The sequence below is a fragment of the Monodon monoceros genome, unplaced genomic scaffold (genome assembly GCF_005190385.1).
Source record: "Monodon monoceros isolate NGI ecotype Baffin Bay Population unplaced genomic scaffold, NGI_Narwhal_1 Super_Scaffold_12, whole genome shotgun sequence".
Classification (NCBI taxonomy): domain Eukaryota; kingdom Metazoa; phylum Chordata; class Mammalia; order Artiodactyla; family Monodontidae; genus Monodon; species Monodon monoceros.
Genome location: NW_021703768.1, coordinates 27,351,573 through 27,373,320, shown reverse-complemented (window position 1 = coordinate 27,373,320; position 21,748 = coordinate 27,351,573). Strand labels below are relative to the sequence as shown.

Sequence of the window (21,748 nt, the reverse complement as noted above, 5' to 3'; positions counted from 1 at the left end):
ATTGTTTGTAACATACCCACGATTTTAGGATGTATAAAACACTATGGATAATCAGAGCTGCCATGTGTGGTTGGGCAGGTTGTGCACTGCACAAGGGCACATGGCCAGTTGCGGCTGTGTCCACCCAGAGAAAGGGTGCATTTTAAATTTTGCGCAGAGTAGCTGTATGACCTGGCAGCAGCCCTGAATGTATTATCTTTACTGCTCTAGTGAACAACAAAAAATTGTATAATAACTGTTACATGTTCACTTCTGACTATACTCTCTCAGCTCTTAAAATCTTGTTTTTCAACTATAAATTCTCCTTCCCTGCAGAGTGTCAGGAACCTCACCCTTGTAATTTGGGAAGACTGGAGAAATAGGACAACATGATACTCGCAGAGTAAAGACTGTACAAAGTACCAGGTGACTGGAGAAGAACGGGCAGTTGCTTTTACACTTGCTGGTAACATTTTGTATGAGGCAGAAATGTAGAACTGGTGAAGCTGGATTTTCATATTATCATTTGGATAAAGTCATATTCAATATTATCATAGTGAAGAAATTCTGTATTCAATATAAAAATTTTACCTAACATATGTCTGCATCTAATTCCATGGAAAAAATTAACATCTGCTGCATAAGTCCCTGGGGAGGAAATTCTGGAACATTGATTTACCTGCTAAAGCAAGCCCTTGCTGGAATGACCATACTAGAGAGGTTTTCAGTAAGAATTACTGTTGATACAAAAAAAAAAAAAACCTTTATCCCCTTTTCACGTGGAATTTTGTATAAAAGGAAAACAAGAGAATACATTCTCACTGACCATGCTGTTTAGAAAGACAAGTAGGCAAATTACTAATTATATAATAATTGAAGAGTTGAAATTTGAGTCAAATCAATTTTTAAGTCAGATACAGTGTTGAAAAACTATAAATCATCCATTGGTTCGGTATGTAGTTTGACTCCATAATGAAACTAGTTCAAATTTCTTTTTAACGTTTTATTATAGAAAAAAAATGTTGCTTTTAAAAGTAAAGCGAGAGGGCTTCCCTGGTGGTGCAGTGGTTGAGAGTCTGCCTGCCAATACAGGGGACACGGGTTCGTGCCCCGGTCCGGGAAGATCCCACATGCCGCAGAGTGGCTGGGCCCGTGAGCCTATGGCCGCTGAGCCTGCGCGTCCAGAGCCTGTGCTCCGCAACGGGAGAGGCCACAACAGTGAGAGGCCCGTGTACCGCAAAAAATAAATAAATAAAAATAAAGCGGGAGAGTGGCAGGGACATATATACACTACCAAATGTAAAATAGATAGCTAGTGGGAAGCAGCCGCATAGCACAGGGAGATCAGCTCGTTGGTTCGTGACCACCTAGAGGGGTGGGATAGGGAGGGTGGGAGGGAGGGAGATGCAAAAGGGAAGAGATATGGGAACATATGTATATGTATAACTGATTCACTTTGTTATACAGCAGAAACTAACACACCATTGTAAAGCAATTATACTCCAATAAAGATGTAAAATAAATAAATAGATAAATAAAAATAACCCAAATAACTATATTGTGTCTTATGCTTAGATTTTTAAATTAATTATTGCTCTGTTATTAAGTGTTTCAAAACATACAGAAGAGTATAGAGAGTGTCCCTACCACATGGCTATAACAAATATTTCCATTTTGCCATAATCACTTCAGTTTTTTTGTTAAAGAAGTGAAACTTACCTATGCGGCCGCTGTTCTCTGTGTGGCTTTATCCAAGGCCATTTCCTCCCTCCCATCCAGAGGAAGCCACTATTCTGAAGCTGGAATGTTTCCATCCCAAGCATACTTTTACACTTTTACCTCCTATGTACATAAACAATATAATTCTATAACTTGGTTTTTTTTCACTTAACCTTATGTTTTTAATATTTTTCCATATCATTATGCATACTTCTAAGTCATTCATGCTGATTGCTGTAAGGTATAGCAATAGTTTATCCATTCTGCTACTGAAGGAAATTTTAGTTGTTTGCAGTTTTTCACCATTACAAACAAGATTTTGGTGAATATTCTCATGCATTTTTCCTGGAACACAGGCAACAGAGTTTTTCCAGAGAGATCTATCCATCCCATTTGCTTTTCCATAAAGGTTGCTTAAGTATGGCAATATATATATAACTGTAGCTAGCAACCAGAGGTTGCTGAGAAATTCTTCCCTTCGTGGAGGAGAACATAATGGTCCCGGAAGGCTCTGGGTAACTGGGCCTCTCCTGTATGCAATGGCTGTTACAGAAGCCCACCTCACTAGGGGAACAGCATGGCCCTTCCAGCCCTATCCTCCTCCACAAGGAGACCTCATACATCCAGGGTGTGCAGCTCTCATCCTGCAGGCACCCGGGCAGGTGCTTCTAAAATCTGCAACAGACCAATGGAAGCACTGTGGCAATGACATACGTACATGACAAACAGCCAAAGCTGTCTGGAGGTTTAAAGGTGAACATGACAGCTGTGGTAGGCTAATTAATCCCCCCCACCAAAGACGTCCATATCTAATCCTCAAACCCTGTGAATATGTTTTCTCACATGGCAGAAGGGACTTCGCAGGTATGATTAAGTGAGGGACCTTGAGAAGAGGTGATTATCCTTGATTATCTGGAAGATTTGGGGTCCAAGGTAATCACAAAGGTCCTTATAAGAGGGAGGCAGGAAGATCAGAGTTAGAGTGACACTGGAAGATGCTAGGCTGCTGTCTTCGAAGATGGCAGAAGGGGCCACGAACCAAGGAATGCAGGCAGCCTCTGTAAGCTGAAAAGGGCAAGGAAAGGGACCTTCCCCTACAGCCTCCAGAAGGAACACAGACACCTTGATTTCAGCTCAGTGGTTTTAGCCCATTTTCACTTCTGACCTCCAGAACTGTGAGATAGTAAGTTCATGTTGTTTTAAGTCTCCGAGTTCACGGTAATTGATCGCAGGAGCGGTATGAAACAACGACAAAGTTGGATGAGGATCGCAGAGAAGAGGCACCCGACTCCTTACGCATCCAGAGAACAGAGTGGCTGCTGCGAAGACTGACCTGAAGACTGCCCACCAGAACCCAAGCCACTGGCACCAAGGGCCCCATGTGGATCACCATCTGGGATCTGACAACCCATTCCTACAAGTAGTCCATGGTGACCTGTAGAATTAGTGGGTATAGTTGGTTGAAACAAATCAATGCATTGTCTGTTTTGACTTTCCCTTCAAGGCATCGGAGGAAATTCTCTCTGGCATCCCTTGGCTCTCCAGTGAGTCCCAGACTTTGGAATCTGCAGCCTTGTTCTCTGTCTCCCTGTTCTGCATCTGGGGACTGCTCCCTGACCTCCACCCACCTGGGATCCTACACTCCAGCCCAAGTGGGCACATCCAGACCTCACTTTGGGCTGCCTGTGGCTCTCACTGAGATGGGACCTCTGGAAGCTGACTCCTGGCCTGTTTCCTCTGAGCATGTTTGTGTATTATGACAAATTTGGATCTCGTGCTGTCCCATTCCCTGGACTTCTAACCTTGTTTTGTTTGTCCTCCAGCTTGCCCTGACCTCTGAGACCTTGACCTTGACCTGATAGACACGTCTTGTTATAACACCATGGCTTCATATGAAGCACACTTCACAGCTAGTTCTTCCACCTGTTTAGTTTAGCATCATCGCTCAAAGGAGAATATTTCTCTTCTGCAACCTGCATAGAAGAGTAGCCACGATGAACTGACAACCTACTCCAGTGCCTGGAGCTATGTGGGCAGCTCTACATACATCTCCCCTGTGATCCTAAAAGTTCCTGGGTGTGTCAGAGCTCAGAATGTCAGTGCCCCAGGCCTCTTCTGGAAAACACACCTTCACCCTTCAGAGAGCTGCTCCCATCACCCTGTAAAGACCATGTTGATAGAGCAGACATGGCTAATCGCGGTTCCCCACTCTCCTGGCCACAGTAGCAGCACATGAGCTGAGCTAATAGAATACCCCACCCACCTGCCCACTAAGATCAGGCACCTGACCTCAAGTCAGGGGCTAATCGCAGCTCTTCTGCAGAAGGTTTTTAATAGAACATTAAGGGGGAAGAGCCCTTTCTTGGATATGAGGTGAGGGGGCAAGCTCAGAGGTGGAAGCCGGGTCTCTAATCTTATGGGGAGAGCTGAAGAAAATGAAATAGACTCAAGGACACAAGAGTCACACAGAGAGAATAAACTTTAACAGCATTTAAGTCCCTGGAGACACACAATGAATAGTGGCTCCAAGTGTGGGCTTAGAGACAGACTGCCTAGGCAACCCTAGGAAACAACCTCTCCGAACCTGAGTTTCTACTTTTGTAAAAAGAAGATAATAATAGTCCTTAGCTCACAGGGCTGTTGTGAGGTTGAACAAATTAGTGCACATGAAGCATGTTGAATGGTGTCTGGCACATGGTCACCCCACAATAAACATTAACTATTAGAAGCTTCTCCAGTTGGCCACGAGGCTACCTCCACCCACGTCCTACCTTTGATTTGGTTCCCCGAGCAAATGGTTTCTAAGTTGATGTTTGGTCTCTATTATTTGCAGCCTGAAGAGTCCTGAGGAATATTATCATTATTCCCCTGAATTCCTGAATTCCATGAGATGCTCTAGGAGAAAAAGTTTCCATAGATAAGTTTGGGCAACTCTTGGGTATTCATTGTGCTTTAATTTATCTATTGCTCCCCTCTTTGATAGTCTCATTCTATTTTAATATATTAAAGGCTCTGAGTGACCCTATAATTAAAAAGCCAGTTGAGGGACCTCTCTGGCAGCGCAGTGGTTAAGAATCCGCCTGCCAATGCAGGGAACACGGGTTCGAGCCCTGGTCTGGGAAGACCCCACATGCCGCAGAGAAACTAAGCCCGTGCACCACAACTATTGAGCCTGTGCTCTAGAGCCCATGAGCCACAACTACCGAGCCCATGCTCCTAGAGCCCATGCTCCACAACAAGAGAAGCCACCGCAATGAGAAGCCTGCACACCGCAACGAACAGTAGCCCCCAGTCGCCACAACTAGAGAAAGCCCGTGCACAGCAACAAAGACCCAACGCAGGCAAAAAAATAAAAATAAAATAAATTAATTAATTAATTTTTTTTTAAAAAGTTGAACTTTATTTAACCCAGCACCTCCCAAACTTAATTAACTTTTGTTCCTTTTTCTTTCCTGTGATCTTTTTTTCCTATTCTACAAAATTAGCAGGGTACACTTTGATATAAGGAACAGAACATAAAGATGAGAAACCTGAAGAATCTGCTGAGTGACAAGTTGAACCCAGATTTACTTAAATCTAAAACGTACGTTCTTTCTACGGTTCCGTGCACAGATACACACACAAGTACCATTAAATCATTTGGAAGGTAAGTGTTAGACATTCTGGTTTTGAGTTTGTGTTTCCATTTTAAGTGTTACTTTCCTAGAGAACAAAGTTATTATTTTGCAATTGACAAGGAAATTTATTTATTTCTGAGATATACATTTTAAAGTAAAAACTAGAATTATGACTTATAACATTATACCAGAACATATAAGATTTTTAGAAATTTCATGTAATGTCTGAAACATTTATATTAACATATTTCCATACAAATAACCCAAAGAAAGTTTAGTATTAGTTGTTTTGTTTGTTTGTTTGTTTTTTTATACTGCAGGTTCTTATTAGTCATCAATTTTATACGCATCAGTGTATACATGTCAATCCCAATTTGGAAGGTAAGTGTTAGACATTCTGGTTTTGAGTTTGCGTTTCCATTTTAAGTATTACTTTCCTAGAGAACAAAGTGGGTTTTTTTGTTTTTTTAGTGCTTGCTCTTGCCGATCCGTACATACCATGCAAAACTAAGTAGGATTAAATCTTTTTAAGACAATTCTGAATAAAAATTATATGAGATATGCAACGACCTCTCCTTTGAAAAGTTACGAGAAAGATGGCTTTTCATTTTTGGTTGCCAGAGCAAACTGTGGAAGAAGCACTATCTTGGGAGATGTTTTCACTACAACTGACGCTGTCAGTACCTTTGTCTTCATTTGTAGGATGGCCAAATTATTGCACAAGTACTCACATTTCCCTCTGGACCAGATCAACTTCTGATTACCCAAAACTGTGTGTCTTGAACTGTAGGTCAAATCTGGGCAATGAATATTATTATCATTATCATTTTTATTGTTATGATTTGATAGTGTTGGGCCCTAAGGATTGCCAGAGGGGACTTTTGGACCAAGGGAGAGACCTGGTTCCCTCTGGAAGCCTTACAATCTAAATTAGACTGAGTTGTATAACAGTTTTAGGCATCTGATATGGGACTTGCCAAATTTCATGGCTTCAGGCACACGGAATGCACATCCCTGTTCCAGGGAGGTTAAATATTTTTCCAAATCAGTAGATAAAACAAACTCCCTGACCTCAACTTACTTCCTGGCGCCTGGAGTCCTGAGTGGCTGATGAAGAGTGCCTGTCTGCGATCAAGTGACAGGACACACTCACACTGGCTCCTGCACTCAGGACCTTGTGGTACCTGATCCCATCTCCATCTTCGGAGCTAAGATTTTGGCCACAACTTCAAGATCTAAGTCCAGAGGGCAATGGGCCAGGGTTAGATACTATTAGATACCATAGAATCAGCCTTGAAGGGCAACTGTGGCTTCTTGGGGCATGAGGCAATGTGCTGCAGCTGGCAGCCGGTGAAAGCCAGGGATTGCAGACCCCAGGGCAAATCACATCCCGAACGTCATATCTGAAATGAAGAGGTGGCCACACCACTGTCAGGTTTTAGACCTTACAGAGCCAACCAAGTAAATCCATCCTAGGGAATCTGAAGCTTCTGGCCTAAGATTTGGTGGGGAGGACTCTGTAACTACTCGACAGTGACATCTGCTGACTGAGTTAGACACAGGCACCTCCCAGACAAAACTGAATGAGCTCAGCTTTGAAGACTCAGAGGAATGTAAATGACGGGGAAAATTCCCATGGGTGGTTGAGAGAGATACTAATAGCAGAAGCAAGATCGCAGAGATTTTAAAATATTATAGAGTGATATAGACAATAAAAATTCATTTCGTAGTATCACAAAGGCCTTGGAGTGTTTTCCAGGAGAGATGCTGGCCCTGCTAGGCCCCATGCCGGAACATTTCTGTGTTGATCAGCTCACTCTGGTGGTGTTTACTTTGAGGTTTTCCCTTTCCAGTCAATTCCATTTGCCCTTTAGACTCTTCTGCCTTTGCACTGATGTACAGATGCACGCCTTTCTCCCCAACTTCTTCTCTCCCTGCCCCATCCTCCTGCGAGTAAGTCATGTTTGATTAAGAGGTTTGGGTTCCTGTCTCTTCTCTTTATTGAGTCATCTAAATAACTTTCTTTCTGAAATCCCCTGCTGAACCTGGGGAGCCACGAAGCTGCAGTCTCCCACTTGTTACCGAACCAAACTTGGGTCACTTGCCCACACTCACAGTAAAACCAATCTACTGACACCAGGTGGTGGTGAAGGAAAGTGCAGCATGTATTGCAGGGCACCAAGCAAGGAGTCCAGGTAGCTAGTGCTCAAAAGGCCTGAACTCCTCAAAGGCTTTCAAGGAAAGGTTATCAAGACAGGGTGAGGGAGGGTTTGTGGGGTGTGTGATCAGCTCGTGGACATTCTTCTGATTGGCTGGTGGTGAGGTAATCGGGAGTCAACGTGTTCAACCTTCTGCTTCCAACCGGTCTAGGGTCTACCTGCTTGTGGGCAGCAGACAGTTAACTTCTCCCACCTGGTGAGGGCTTCAGTCTCTGCAAAACAGCTCAAAGGATGTGGCTCAGAATATTATCTATAGTCATTGAGAAGGAACTAAATGTCCTTGACTTTGCTTAATGGCTAAATTATTATTATTTTGTCTTGCTTGACTGTTTTCCTTTCCTTCTGCCTTTTCTCACTTCTTTGATTAAATTTACTCTTTGAAACTCAGGGAAGGCCTAGGAGGCTAAAGTTTTCCTACAGACAAGAGGCATGTGGAGGACATGGGGGGTGGGTGTCCGTTCCAGGAAGCCCCCATAGGACCCTGCTTTGTCACAACCTCACATCCTGCTTCATAGTGCTGTGGATCAGCCAGCAGCTCAGGTCCTAAGGGACACAACCCCACATCATTCCAAACTGCTCTAAACCTGGTAGCCACCCTTCTCCCCAGCAAGGCCACGAAACTGGCCACACTACTGAAGTGGGCTCCTTCAGGGCACTGTTCACCCCACTGTAGGTCCTGACAGTTCACCCTTTGAAGGCTAGGAGGGCACCCCTTCCCATCTGCATCCCTCAGGACCTACCTGGTACACTGCTACCCATACAGGTGGCCCTTGATAAATGCTTACTGTAAGAATGAATGATTGAGAGGCTTGTTTTAATTCAAGGACATTAGCGCATTGAAAAGGTTTCGCTCATAGCTATCGCCAGGCCCAAATACTCAAAACCGGAAACCTGGAAATTAAACATTTTCGAAGAAAAATTGAGTCTGTCTTCCTGGCCTTTTCTATCATTGTCTGTTTAAAAATAAAAACAAACAACCACCACCACCAAAAAACTTCTTTTGGACATTTGTCTCAACTAAGACCACAACACAGTGCTCTAAGTTTCTGTAATTTTCTCTTTAAGAAAGTAAATTAGTTTAAGTTCTTCAAGAAAATGCTCAAAGAAGACTCCTGTGCATGAGAGTCAGGAGTTGAATCGGGAATTGGCGTCATCTCCCAGATCTCAGACAGGGGACCAGCTTTGAAGAGTGATATCAGAAGGCTGAGAATTATAGCTTCAACTGATTCAGGAAAATAAATGAAACCTTGGTGGTTCGCTGTTAAAACTCTCCTTTACAAGACGAAAATTTTTCTTTCAATTTTCATTTGGTAGTTAAAATGCATGTATAAAAAACAGTATTTTTTTTAATGTTGTCACAAAGATTAGACTCACATAATGTCTAGGTATAGATATATGTTTTTAGTCCTTTCATGATTGCCATGCAACTCTGGGGGAGCCTATAGGGATTTTAGGGTGGATTTTCATGTTATCTGAGGTTGTTTAGTAATTATGAAAACTAAACTCTCTAAGCAAGATCTGTATTGTGCACATGGATGTCTGTCATTTGGAAGGAAGGATGATGCAAGAGTGACTTAGATGGAGTAAAGTGGTGACTATCTAGGACCCAGAGAGAAAGATGACACTTGAGCAATGTAGTCCATAAAGGGTGCCTGGCACATCATGGTGTTTGGTCTGGAGCACTGGGGAGGTACAGCTGAGACACCATGGAGCCACATCCACAGAGACAAAGAGGTGATGACTCCCGGCAAAGGGCCATCCTCTTCCAAAATGTTGAGGGGCCTCCTGACAGGGGATTTCCGCATCATGACTTCCTCTGCAGAGGGGTGGTCACTGCTGGGAGAGCCAGCTGGCGGGGCAATGGGAAATAGAAAAAATGGAGCTTAGAATTCTCTCATGGGATAGAATTTGGAAGCTTTAGTTATCTCTCATACCCTGAGAATCAGGGAACAAGGCAGCTCACTCCAGTGGAACATAAACAGGGACAATTTGGCCAAAGGACTATGGTGCTTCCTGTTGCAATCAGTGATCCTCTGCCTTTGGTCATGTCCTAGCTCTTAGGAAAGCCTCTCTCCAGTGACATGACCTCAGCTGCGCTATCGAGCGTGAGTGGAAGGGTCATGCTTCCCTGTTTAGGCCAGTTTTGTCAAAGGGGAAATGATACTCCCCACCTTTACCCCTACCCCCATGGGGGCGCTGGTGGTGCTGGGGCTGCCTATGAGAGATCCCCCCAGGACAGTGGAACGTGGGGACAAACAACAGAGCTATAAGATCCAGCTGTTCCTCTTCTCCAGGAAATTCTCGTTCCAGGGTTCACCTTGAATGATCTGGTTATTGGGTTTGGTTTGTTTTTTTTTTAACAAAATTGGGGGTGGGGGACAATTACATACAGACACCATTTCCTAGATGAAACGATCTGATATGGAAAATGAAGGAAGTTGTTATAGACTGAACTGAACCCCAAACTCATATGTTGGAACCCTAACCCCCGCTATGATTGTATGTGGAGATAGAGCCTTTAAGAGGTGATTAAAGTCAAATGAAGTCATAAGGGTGGGGCCCTAATCCTATAGGACTGGTGTCTTTCTAAGAAAAGGAAAGACACCAGAGATCTCTCTCCCACAGGCCCACAGGGAAGAGGCCATGTGAAGGGAGAGCTAGAGGGCAACTTCTACAGGCCAGGAAGAGCAGACTCACCAGAAACCAAGCCCAATGGCACCTCAGTCTCAGACTTCTAGCATCCAGAACTGTAAAGAAAAATAAATTTCTGTTGTTTAAGCCAACTGGCCTGTGGTATTTTGCCATGGCAGCCCAAGCAGACTAATTCAGAAGGCAAGGTCCCTAGCTCCTGGAACAAGTCTTGCCTTTTGCTGAGGTGCCTGTTAAAACTTGACATCTTCACAGGATATTGTAAGTTCTCCAAGGACCTGGAAAAGAGGCATCTAACAAACTTGCTACTGGTTTGAACAAAGTGCAGTACATGCTCCAAGGCTCCCAGGGGAAAAGGCACTCCGTGATCAAAAGACGATAGCATCTTTGTGCTTTAACAGCATTTCCTTTTCCAGAAAACATCCACATTTTGAGAGACCATCAATTCTTGTATCTGTAAACACCGTGGCGGCTTTTTACAATATTACTCAGCAAGCTACGTATTCCTGTCTGCATCCTGTAGGGACTTTCAAATGCTTAGCATGTTGCCTGGAACACGCTAGACCCTCAGTCATTATTCGTCAACTTCAACTGAACTTCAGAAGAAAATATTATGAGTGCATTTCTGAATTTTGAACTTGCTAAGGGCAGGGATGAGAGTGTTGAATTTATCCCTATGTCCCATCCCCAGGGCCCTTAATATAGGGTATGCAATTGTCGCTCAATAAATGTTGGCTTACACGTTGACATTTAACAAAACGAAACCCAGCCATTTGAAATATTCGGTGAAAACTGCTAGTTCTTTTCACATTCGGAGGAGGTTGCTCGTTTGACTCAGGTTTCTCAATATGGTTTCTTTTTTTTTTTTTTTTTGGTTGGTTGGTTTGTTTTTGCAACATTCCTGGCACGGTGTCAGAAAAACATTATAAAACAGCAGTCTTAAGACAATCAGCAGAACATCTGAGTCATAACTAAGACATAACCCAGGAATTTGAAATGGAAATAAACCATTTTTTTCTTAAATTTTCTGAACTAGAAACACATAGTAAACACAGTCTAGTAATACAGATGGTTAAAGAGACTGAAACTTTAACATACAGCTTTTTTTCTCTGCAGTGTTGAATTCGTAAAACAGATACTTTCTGTATGACGCTCTTTACTTTTGATAATTTGAAGGCTGTCTCTAACCCTTATAAGTGAGAACAACAGGCTGAATCGGAAATGCGATAACTTTCATCACATAACAGCACGATGATCATTAGTTAAGTGATGTCTCTATAACTAACTAAATTGTTCCCCCTCATCCACTCCTTTTGTTGAAATGTTTGTATTGTTATTTTGAGTTGTTTTCCTGTACTATGATTTTGAAGCCGTACAATGAAGATTTGCAGGGTGTGGCAGGCAACTAAAACTGTCTACACTGGGGTATGGAAACTGTTGACACATAAAAGCTATGGTCAGTGGGGAAAGTCGTCACCTCTAATTCAGGCTCCTGGACTTCCCTGGTGGCGCAGTGGTGGAGAATCCGCCTGCCAATGCAGGGGACACGGGTTCGAGCCCTGGTCCGGGAGGATCCCACATGCTGCAGAGCAACTAAGCCCGTGCGCCACAACTACCGAGCCTGCGCACCTAGAGCTCGTAAGCCACAACTACTGAGCCTGTGCTCTAGAGCCCGTGAGCCACAACTACTGAGCCTGTGCACCTAGAGCCCGTGCTCCGCAACAAGAGAAGCCACTGCAATGAGAAGCCTGCGCACCACAGCAAAGAGTAGCCCCCACTCGCCACAACTAGAGAAAGCCCGCGTCCAGCAACAAAGACCCAACGCAGCCAAAAATAAAATAAATAAATAATGATAATTCGGGCTCCTTGATGTTTGGAGGCTGATCCCCATTGTTCTCCATCAGCCTGTGCAAACACTGGAAACTTCTCTGACTTTTGATCCTTAAAAAGAAAAAAAGAGCAGCTTGTGTTTTTGTTCTGAGGGTTTGGGATTTTTTTCTCCTGCCACGATCTCCTTTATTTAGTCTGCCCATTTCTAGAAGCTCACGCCCAAGTTCTGGACTCTTACAGACAACATTCCTACAATCTCCTCTCTCCACACAGAAGGTGATTCCACGAAAGTTGTTTGTTTCAGGTGTTTGGTCCATCTGCAGAATTTGAAATCTGGGGGGTTGTGGGCTCATCTAACGTCGAATTTTTAAAAAGTCATTATCAACGTCCAAAAAAAAAGGAAAGATCTGGCACCCCTGGGCCTCCATTTTCAAATGGCAACTTCTGGCCAAAGTCAAGCAGCAGCCACTTGCTGGACCACGCGTCCACTCTTCAGCTTGCCCGTCCCCACCGCTCCCCTAGGACAGCCGGCCCCCCCACTCCTTTTCCTTCCCTGTCTGGCTCCCGAAAGCCTTTGAGTCTGTGGCCTCTTATCCGCATCCAATGTTGGTTAGCGGACCAGGTGAGAACGATAACGCCCTCCCATGTTCGCAGGTGGCTAGTCTAACCTGTGTGGTCCAGGACAACGGCCACTAGCCTCACTGAGCACTTGAAATGTGGCTAATGTGGCCACAAACAAACTTTAATTTTTATTTAATTTTTCATAATTGTTTAAAATAATAGCATATTGGACAGTGCAGGTCTAGACCAAGAGAGGTTATAAGATTGAAAGATTTCGTTACCCACATGCAAGTGCTGGTCTATTATTATTTCCCTTGGGATCAGAGCAGGCATCTTCGTTGCAGGCGCTCATTCGTTAGCACGTCTCTAGCACAAGGACATCACCGCCTCTGAGCAGAGAAGCTGATCAGGCCCAATGATTCAGTCCCCAGGCTCTCGTCCTCTCTCTTCTACTCCCGATCATCAGTGCACAGAAAGTCACTAGGATGTCATGTAAGTGCGGAAATTTAAGAGGAGACAAAAGTGACCAATCTTCAGAGCCTTCCCTCTCTACCTCTTGCCTCTTGCCTTCAAATCCTCAGACCATGGGAAGCACAGAAGGGAACTGGGAGGCATAGATATTGGCCCCTCCTCACTTGCCGGGCTGAACTGTGCTAATACATATTCTACAGACCAGCTTGGAAAACAAAGTAAACCCTTGAAAGAAAGGGTTTCTACGAATGGAGGATGGGTTGATCTTAAGGCCTTTCCTGAGAGAGCCCAGAGCCTCCTTAGGATGCCAGTGAAGGCAGAGACCCTCAAGGAGCAATGGCAGTGGAGCGGACGGCCCCCAAGGCGTAGACGGCTGCTTAGGGAGGGGAGGAGATCAAAGGAAGAACTGCTTTATGGCTCCGTCTGGACTGGCTGCTGTGATTTCCTAAAGCTGGCAGTGCTTGTGCTTCTGTCCAAATGCTTGCAACAGGAGCTCGTTCTCCACTTCCCCCTCTGCTTCTAAACATGACCCAAACCTCTCCTCTCAAACCCTGCTGGATGGTTATAACACAAAATCCAACCAATATCCAAGGTGGAGGACAAGCCCGTGCACACTGGTGCATGAGGGAATACAGCTGGTTGTACCACATAATGAGCAGGTTGGATCAGCCACTTGCCTTACTATGTCGTCCTAAGATCCTAGAAGGAGAAAAGCAAGAATAATCCCTTGTACAGTGTTTACTGTACATGCTCATATATGATAAAGCATTCATTTCACTTCCACGGTACTATTAGTAATATCATCCCCTTTCCACAGATGAGAACATTGAGGCTCTGAGAAGTTAAGCAGCTTGATAAAGGCCCCACTGCTCGCGGGTGGCAGACCTAAGACTGAAATCCAGGGCTCCTGACTCCAAATTCTATGTTGATGTCACGGTGAGGACAGTATAAGGAGACAACACTGGACAGGCAAACAAAGTCGTCCTGTTGTGAAACATGGAGCCATTTCTGAAAGCAAACACGACTGAAGCTCTTCGGATGAGTTCTGTAAGGCGTTCAACATGCTAGTGTGCAAGACAGGCTTGGTCCACACAGTGTGCTGAGGTCCACACGTGGCTTCTCCAACCACCACGGGGCCCTAGTACCGTGGCCTCAGTTCCTGGAGATAAGTCTTCCTTTATAGACTTCAGAGAGGCCTGTAACTCTGAAGCAAAGCATGTGCAGTTCCCCAAGTTTTTATTTTTCATATTTTCAGAGTTTTATTTTCCTCCTTCCTTTACAGCATTCCACCCGCTGGGCTAAGAATTCACATTTAGGGCTTCCCTGGTGGCACAGTGGTTGAGAGTCTGCCTGCCGATGCAGGGGACACGGGTTCGTGCCCCGGTCCAGGAAGATCCCACATGCCGCGGAGCGGCTGGGCCCGTGAGCCATGGCCACTGAGCCTGCGCATCCGGAGCCTGTGCTCTGCAACGGGAGAGGCCACAGCAGTGAGAGGCCACAGCAGTGAGAGGCCCGCGTACCGCAAAAAAAAAAAAAAAAGAATTCACATTTAATGAGCTCCTAGATGCAGAGAGGCATCCTTTCATTCTTGGTTCTCTCACAGCCTCTCCATGGTTCTCCTGGGTTCTCATCTCCGCACACTGAAGAAACCTCACCCTGTGCACATATGCTCAGAAGGGTGCCATGGACCGTAACTGATTTTCTGAGGATTTCCACAAAATTTCCTGACTCTAAGACTTGTGAGACATTGGAAATTGAAGCTCTGTTGCCAAAGGCATCTGTGGAATTTTGTCCAGTGGAAATAGAATGACATAATTTTCAGGCTAGAAGAAACCTTCCGAGTCTGCTCCCGCCCAAGGCAGGCCCGAATTTAAACGTCTACTGACAGCACCTAACACGCTGCCCCTTCTGGATCTTTCACTCCCCAGAGAGACATGTGTAAGAAGAAAATACATAAATATTTCCTTTACTCACTTCTCTTCTTCAACTTTTCGTTCTTTTCCTTTTGGAACCAGCAACTAGGCCGTGATGGGGTTTTAGATTTCACCTTGTCCTTGACAAATCAAGAGAAGGAAACAGCAACTGGGATGTGATCGAGAAGGGTGGGTGGCGGGAAGGCTGGTGAGGACCCGGCCACGGACCTGCTGTTGGCCTCCATGCTTCCTACCACGTCTCCTTGAACCCGGCTACTTAGAGCACCTGCCTGCCGGCCTGAGGGGAACCGATGGTCTGGGTCAACCTGACTGCCTTTGCCTTTGAATGGCTGGCTCCCACTGGGCCTCGGCCAAAAGCTGTGAGGGGGTGGGAGCAGGATGGAATTTGGAAGCAAACTGGGCTTGGGATACAATCTTTGAGCATGCCCTCTTTCCTCGGCCTCCTGGGAGCAAACACAAGACGCTGCTGAAAATCATTGTGTTTACCAAAAACCTATGAATGGTGGGAGGGACCTGTTCTTGGTTTTGTCTGTACTGCGGGGAAATAAGGGCCATGGACAGGAGCACTGAAGTGTTGGGGTGGACACAGCCCGCCTCCAATAAGTGGAGGACACAACCTCCCATATGGCCAAAGAGGTAGTGATGCTGTAATTAGTAAGGGGGTCCCTAGGGAGAAAGGCACGGGCAATGGAGCCAGCATCCTGTGGAGACTCCCTCCACACAAACTCTGGGGGCCCCCGGGTGGATTTTACCTGGGTGTTGATTGGTTTCCTCATGTCAAAAGAAGCGTAGATTCTTCCTTTTTAGATCTCAAAGCATAAAACTAGGTGACCCCATCGAGCAAGAAACTTCAGCTTGATATACAGAGAGTTACTTAGACGTATCCACTTCCAAAAATAGAATTGTGTCATGAAGTCACAGTGGCCTCCCATTCTATCAAACGTTCCAGAGAAACACAGATCTGACAGGCAGGTAAGAGAAGGGATCCCTGGGTTGGGTGTGAGCTTTGGCTGGTTGGCCTGTAAGTGCCTTACATAAATTAGAGAACATTGGAGCTAGAAAAGTACGTCTTAAAAAGTAATCCTTTGAGATAGATTGTTCTAAAACTTTGGCCCACTTTTTTTTTTTTTAAAGTTTATTTTATTTATTTATTTATCGTTGGCTGCATTGGGTCTTTGTTGCTGCGCAGGGCCTTTCTCTAGTTGTGGCGAGCGGGGGCTACTCTTCGTTGTGGTGCACGGGCTTCTCATTGTGGTGGCTTCTCTTGTTGCAGAGCAGGGCTCCAGGCGTGTGGGCTTCAGTAGTTGTGGCTCGTGGGCTCAGTAGTCGTGGCTCACGGGCTCTAGAGCACAGTCTCAGTAGTTGTGGCGCACGGGCTTAGTTGCTCCGTGGCATGTGGGAACTTCCTGGACCAGGGCTCAAACCCATGTCCCCTGCATTGGCCGGCAGACTCTTAACCACTGAGCCACCAGGGAAGTCCTGGCCCACTTTTTTTCTTGACAACTAGACTTCTTTCTCTTTACTGAGCTAAAAGACATTTCTCATCCCAATGTCTGCTCCACAGATGCCTCTGGCAACAGAGCTTCAGTTTTCTACATCTCACAAGTCTTAGAGTCAGGAAATTTCGTGGAAATCCTCAGAAAGTAAATTACAGTCCATGGCACACTTCCGAGCATGTGCACAGGGCGAGGTTTCTTCAGTGTGTGAGGATGTGGGCTGTGAGGAGAACCGAGATGAAAGGATGCTTCTCTGCCTAACCCCATGACTACATGGTCAGCTCTGAAGAAAAACCATAAACAGAAAAGGAAAGAAAGACCCTGTGTGCAACTGATTCTTGCACTCATGTCTAGAGCACAGAGGAATGCAATCATGCCTTCAACAGGAGCTTGTTTGTTGACTGACAGCAAAAAGAGACTAGGTTTCACAAAATTCTAAAAGTCTAGTTAACACAAAGTTTTAGGTGATAGGCTTATCCTCTGAAAATATTAGATTTAAATTTTTCTGTTTTAGTCTTTGTTTAAAACTAGTAATACAATAGGATGACTATAATCAAAAAGACAGATGACAAGTGTTGGTGAGGATGTGGAAAGGTTGGAATCCACGTAACATTTCTAACATGAACATAAAATGGTTCAGCCACTTTGGAAAACAGTTTGGCATTTCCTCAAAATGTTAAAAATTGAGTTATATGACCCAACAATTCCACTCCTAGGTATAAACGCAAGAGAACTGAAAATACATGTATGCAAAAACCTACACACAAATGTCCATAACAGCACTATTCATAATAGCCAAAAAGTGGAAACAAACCAAATGTCAATCAACTTATAAATGAATAAACAAAACGTGGCATATATCCATACAATGGAATATTATTTGGCAATAAAAAGGAATAAAGTACTGATAAATGCTACAACATGAATGAAACTTGAAAACTTTATATCAAGTTAAAAAAAAAACAGACACAAAAGTTTACATTTTGTGTGATTCCATTTATATGAAATGCCCAAGATAAGCAAACCTGGAGAGACAACCAACAAACATAAAGGTTGCCGATGGCTGAAGGGAGAGGAGGAAGTGGGAGTGACTCCTATTGGGTACAAGATTATCCCTCCATCCAGCACCTTTTCATGAACTACAACACTTTTTCTCTCCATTTATCTCATGACTGGCTTCTCCATGAGGTCTTACCTCAGTTGTTGTGCATATGAAGTCCTTCTCTGACCACCGAAACTAACATTGTCTTCCTTTCCAGCTTTCTATCCCATTAACCAGTTTGTTTGCACTGCTTATCACTTTCCAAAATTCTGCAGTGTATTTGTTTATCAGCTTGCGCTAGAACTTATCTGCCCAATACACTCACTAGAACTTATCTGTCCAACACAAAGGCCACATTTCAAGTGTTCAGTGGCCACATGTGGCCAGCTGCTGTGATGGACACACAGAGAACATTACCCGCACCTCAGGAAACTGTTGGGCAGCGCTGCACTAGACTGAAGGCGCCATCAAAGCAGGGTCCTTATTTTCTTTGTCACTGAGACTTCTCTAGCATCTAGAAGACTGCCTACCATATAGTAAACTCAGTAAAGAATAAGTGGGACTTCCCTGGTGGTGCAGTGGTTAAGAATCTACCTGCCAATGCAGGGGACATGGGTTGATCCCTGGTCCAGGAAGATCCCACATGCCGCGGAGCAACTAAGCCCGCGAGCCACAACTACTGAGCCTGCATGCCACAACTACTGAAGCCCATGCACCTAGAGCTCGTGCTCCGCAACAAGAGAAGCCACCGAAATGAGAAGCCCGCGCACACAGCAACAAAGAGTAGCCCCCGCTCGCTATAACTAGAGAAAGCCCGTGCACAGCAACAAAGACCCAACACAACCAAAAATAAATAAATAAAAATAAAATTTTAAAAAAAATTTTTAAATAAAGAATAAGTAATGACTGGTTTGAATGAATGAATGATTCATCAGTGGGCAACAATGGAAAAGGAGATAAGGGAATGCTTAAAATAGCCTGAACTGGACAGAAAATAGGAGCAAGAAAACAACATATTTGTTTAGGTTCTTCTCAACATTCTCTACTCCAATATTTCATAAATTAATTATGATAGTCTCCATAGAGAACGTTTTAATTACTAGATCTTAATTTCTTTCCCAACATTTTCCTGTTGCAGAACATGTTCAATTATAATCTGACACCAAATAGCATACCATTGTGAAAATGTATAGAATGCAGTGAATTTTATGGGTTTACTATTAAGTTCATTTTCATATCCAACCTCTTAATTCAGTGGAGAGTACTACCGACAAAGTAGAAATTTAGTTTGAGGGAATTCCTGGGCAGTCCAGTGGTTAGGACTCGGCGCTTTCACTGCTGTGGCCTGGATTCAATCCCTGGTCGAGGAACTAAGATCCTGCAAACCACATGGCACAACCAAAAAAAAAAGAAAGAAAATTTAGTTTGATAAAGATCCTCTGACTCCTGAAGAATTTTTAAATAATCATTTGTTTCATCAAACTTACAATGTAAGAATTGTATTTACTTTATAACTTTTTCTCTTTTAATAATACTGAGTTCTACAACAGGACTATAAGATAAAAATCAAATATTAAATAAGTAGGTGACATTTCATTGTTTTCCCAGTTTGTTCTTGTTGTTTGTTTTCATTTGGTTTGGTTTTTTGTTGAGTGTTGACAGTTTGAAAATTTTTACCCAAGGTCTGATTGTAACTTTGCTACCACCTTCTGGCAAAATAATGAACATCTTATGATCTTTGATTAGAATGAGTTTCCATAGTTTTGTTTACTGTACGTTGTATATTTATTTCACCCACATCTATCATAACAACAACAAACAAACAAAAAAAGCTGTTAAAAGGCAAAGATAGAAGAGGAATGCAAGATCACAGACTCTCTCTTCTCCAATACCTAAAGAAATGAATTTTTTAAAATGTCTTTAACACACAATATTCAACAGTGGCAATAAAAGAACAAAATGGTGGCCAAGAAAACAAGCAGAAAATCTGGGAGGAATCATTTTAAGTGAGAATGTGGTGCCCCCTGAGGACAACGACCTTGCAGCCTTCCTCACTGATGCTGGGGTTTTCCCTCGCTTGCCAGGTAGCTTGGAGGCAAGAGGCTGGGGAGAGGTCCTCCTTCCTCCTTCCAAAGTATGCCCCTTGTCACACCACATTTCCTTCCTCGCCCCTTGAAAAACTAACCTGGCAGCATCTAGCAGACACCACTTTAACCAAGCTGTCAAATTTGGTACCAGTAATGGGACAAATAAACATCATGTACCTCCTGAAAAAATGTACCGAGAAAGCTACATCCCTACTGTGGTATTCTTGCCAGAAATGCAGAACTTGAACTTATCATCAGCATACATCGGACAACCCAAATTGAGTGACATTCTGCACAAAATAACTGGCCATTACGTTTCCAAATTTCAAGGTCAAGAAGGATTGTTTCAAATTAGAGGAGACCAAGAAGGCATGACAAAAAATGTAATGTGTGATCCTGGATTGGATCCTGGACCAAAAATAAGGATACTGGTGGGACAATGGTGCAATTTGAATAATGCCTGTAAGATTACATAATTGTATCAATGTTAGTTTCCTGATTTTTATAATCATACGGTTGTATCAGATATTAACGCTGTAAGAATCTGAGTGCTTACAGAAATCCTTAGTGTTGTTTTTGTACCTTTTTAAAGTCTGAAATTATTTCAGAAAGAATTAAAAGGTTTTTAAGCTACAGATTGCAGTCTGCAAGGCCCTCACCAAGCCTCCATGTTACTGTCAGTTACAGACTTCCTGGTCACTATCAAAGATGACTTCATCCACTCGATATCCTAGTCTCTCCTTTCCCTGACTATCTAGAGCAACTTTTCTGCGTCTCCTCAGCCACCTCTGAAATCTTGAATTCAAGTACCCAAATTACAGCTTATTTACCCAAAGTCCCAGCCTAAAAATTCTTCTTTTTTTTTTTTCCTAGAAAACCAAACGATTAATTCCAACAAGTACTGCTCCCAATTAGACCAACTGAAAGCGGCTCTTGACGAAAAGCGTCCAGAATTAGTCAACAGAAAACTCATAATCTTCCATCAAGATAAGACCACATGTTTCTTTGATGACCAGGCAAAAACTGTTAACAGCTTGGCTGGGAAGTTCTGATTCACCTGCTGTATTCACCAGACATTGCACCTTCCGATTACCACTTATTTTGGTCTTTATAAAATTCTCTTAGTGGAAAAAACTTCAATTCCCTGGAAGACTGTAAAAGGCACCTGGAACAGTTCTTACCTGGCAAGATAAAAAGTTTTGGGAAGATGGAATTATGAAGTTGCCTGGAAAATGGCCGAAGGTAGTGGAACAAAAGGGTATGTCGTTGTTCAAAAAAGTTCTTGGGAAAATGAAAAACGTGCCTTTTACTTAGAAAACTGAAGGCATGTGCTCACTTCAGCAGTACATATACTAAAATCGGAACGATACAGAGATTGTGCAGCGTGGCCCCTGCACAAGGATGACACACAAATTCGTGAAGCATTCCATATTTTTAGAGGGAGGAGATATGGGGATATATGTATATGTATAGCTGATTCACTCTGTTAATAAAGCAGAAACTAACACACCATTGTAAACCAGTTATACTCCAATAAAGATGTTAAAAAAAAAAACCAAAAAACTGAAGGCACTTTTTGGCCCACCCAATACGATTCTAAAAAATGTAAGCATTTCTTTTTATAACTGTGATTTTTACAATAATGTTCATTTATAATCAGGTTAATTTTTTTCAATTTATGGTTTTACATTACCACCTAAACTAGTGAAGCAATTTATGTTATTAGCTTGTACCATTTTAAAGGATTTACTATTTTAAAGGATTTAATGTTTACAGTCATGCATGATAGTAGACAAAATTTTGGCAGTCTGGTTACTCTCCAATCAAATAATCATTTATTTTTACTTTTTTTTAGTTTGAAATAATTTCAAACTTTCAGAAGAGTTGCAAGAATAGTGCAAAGAATTCCCATAAACCCTTTAACCTAGATTCACCAATTTTTAATATTTCACCAGTTTACTTTATAAATTTGTGTGTATACATATATAAAGTCAGATGTTCTTAGTATGTTTATTGACAGAGCAAAAATTGTGAATGACGTAAAAGCTAATGCTTTGACATCAAGAATATTACCTTTATTACGTGGTAATATAGAAGCTGATCATAAACAACTATATCTGTTTGCTGAAGTATGGTGGTTACTG

General features: G+C 43.2%; 1 non-coding gene across 1 annotated transcript; it reads left to right on the top strand.

Annotated features, from left to right (window-relative positions):
• The first annotated feature begins 20,932 nt into the window (after positions 1–20,932).
• On the top strand, positions 20,933–21,040 carry LOC114893460. The gene has a single exon (XR_003792889.1). It is a non-coding gene; the product is annotated as a U6 spliceosomal RNA (small nuclear RNA).
• Positions 21,041–21,748: the final 708 nt, after the last annotated feature.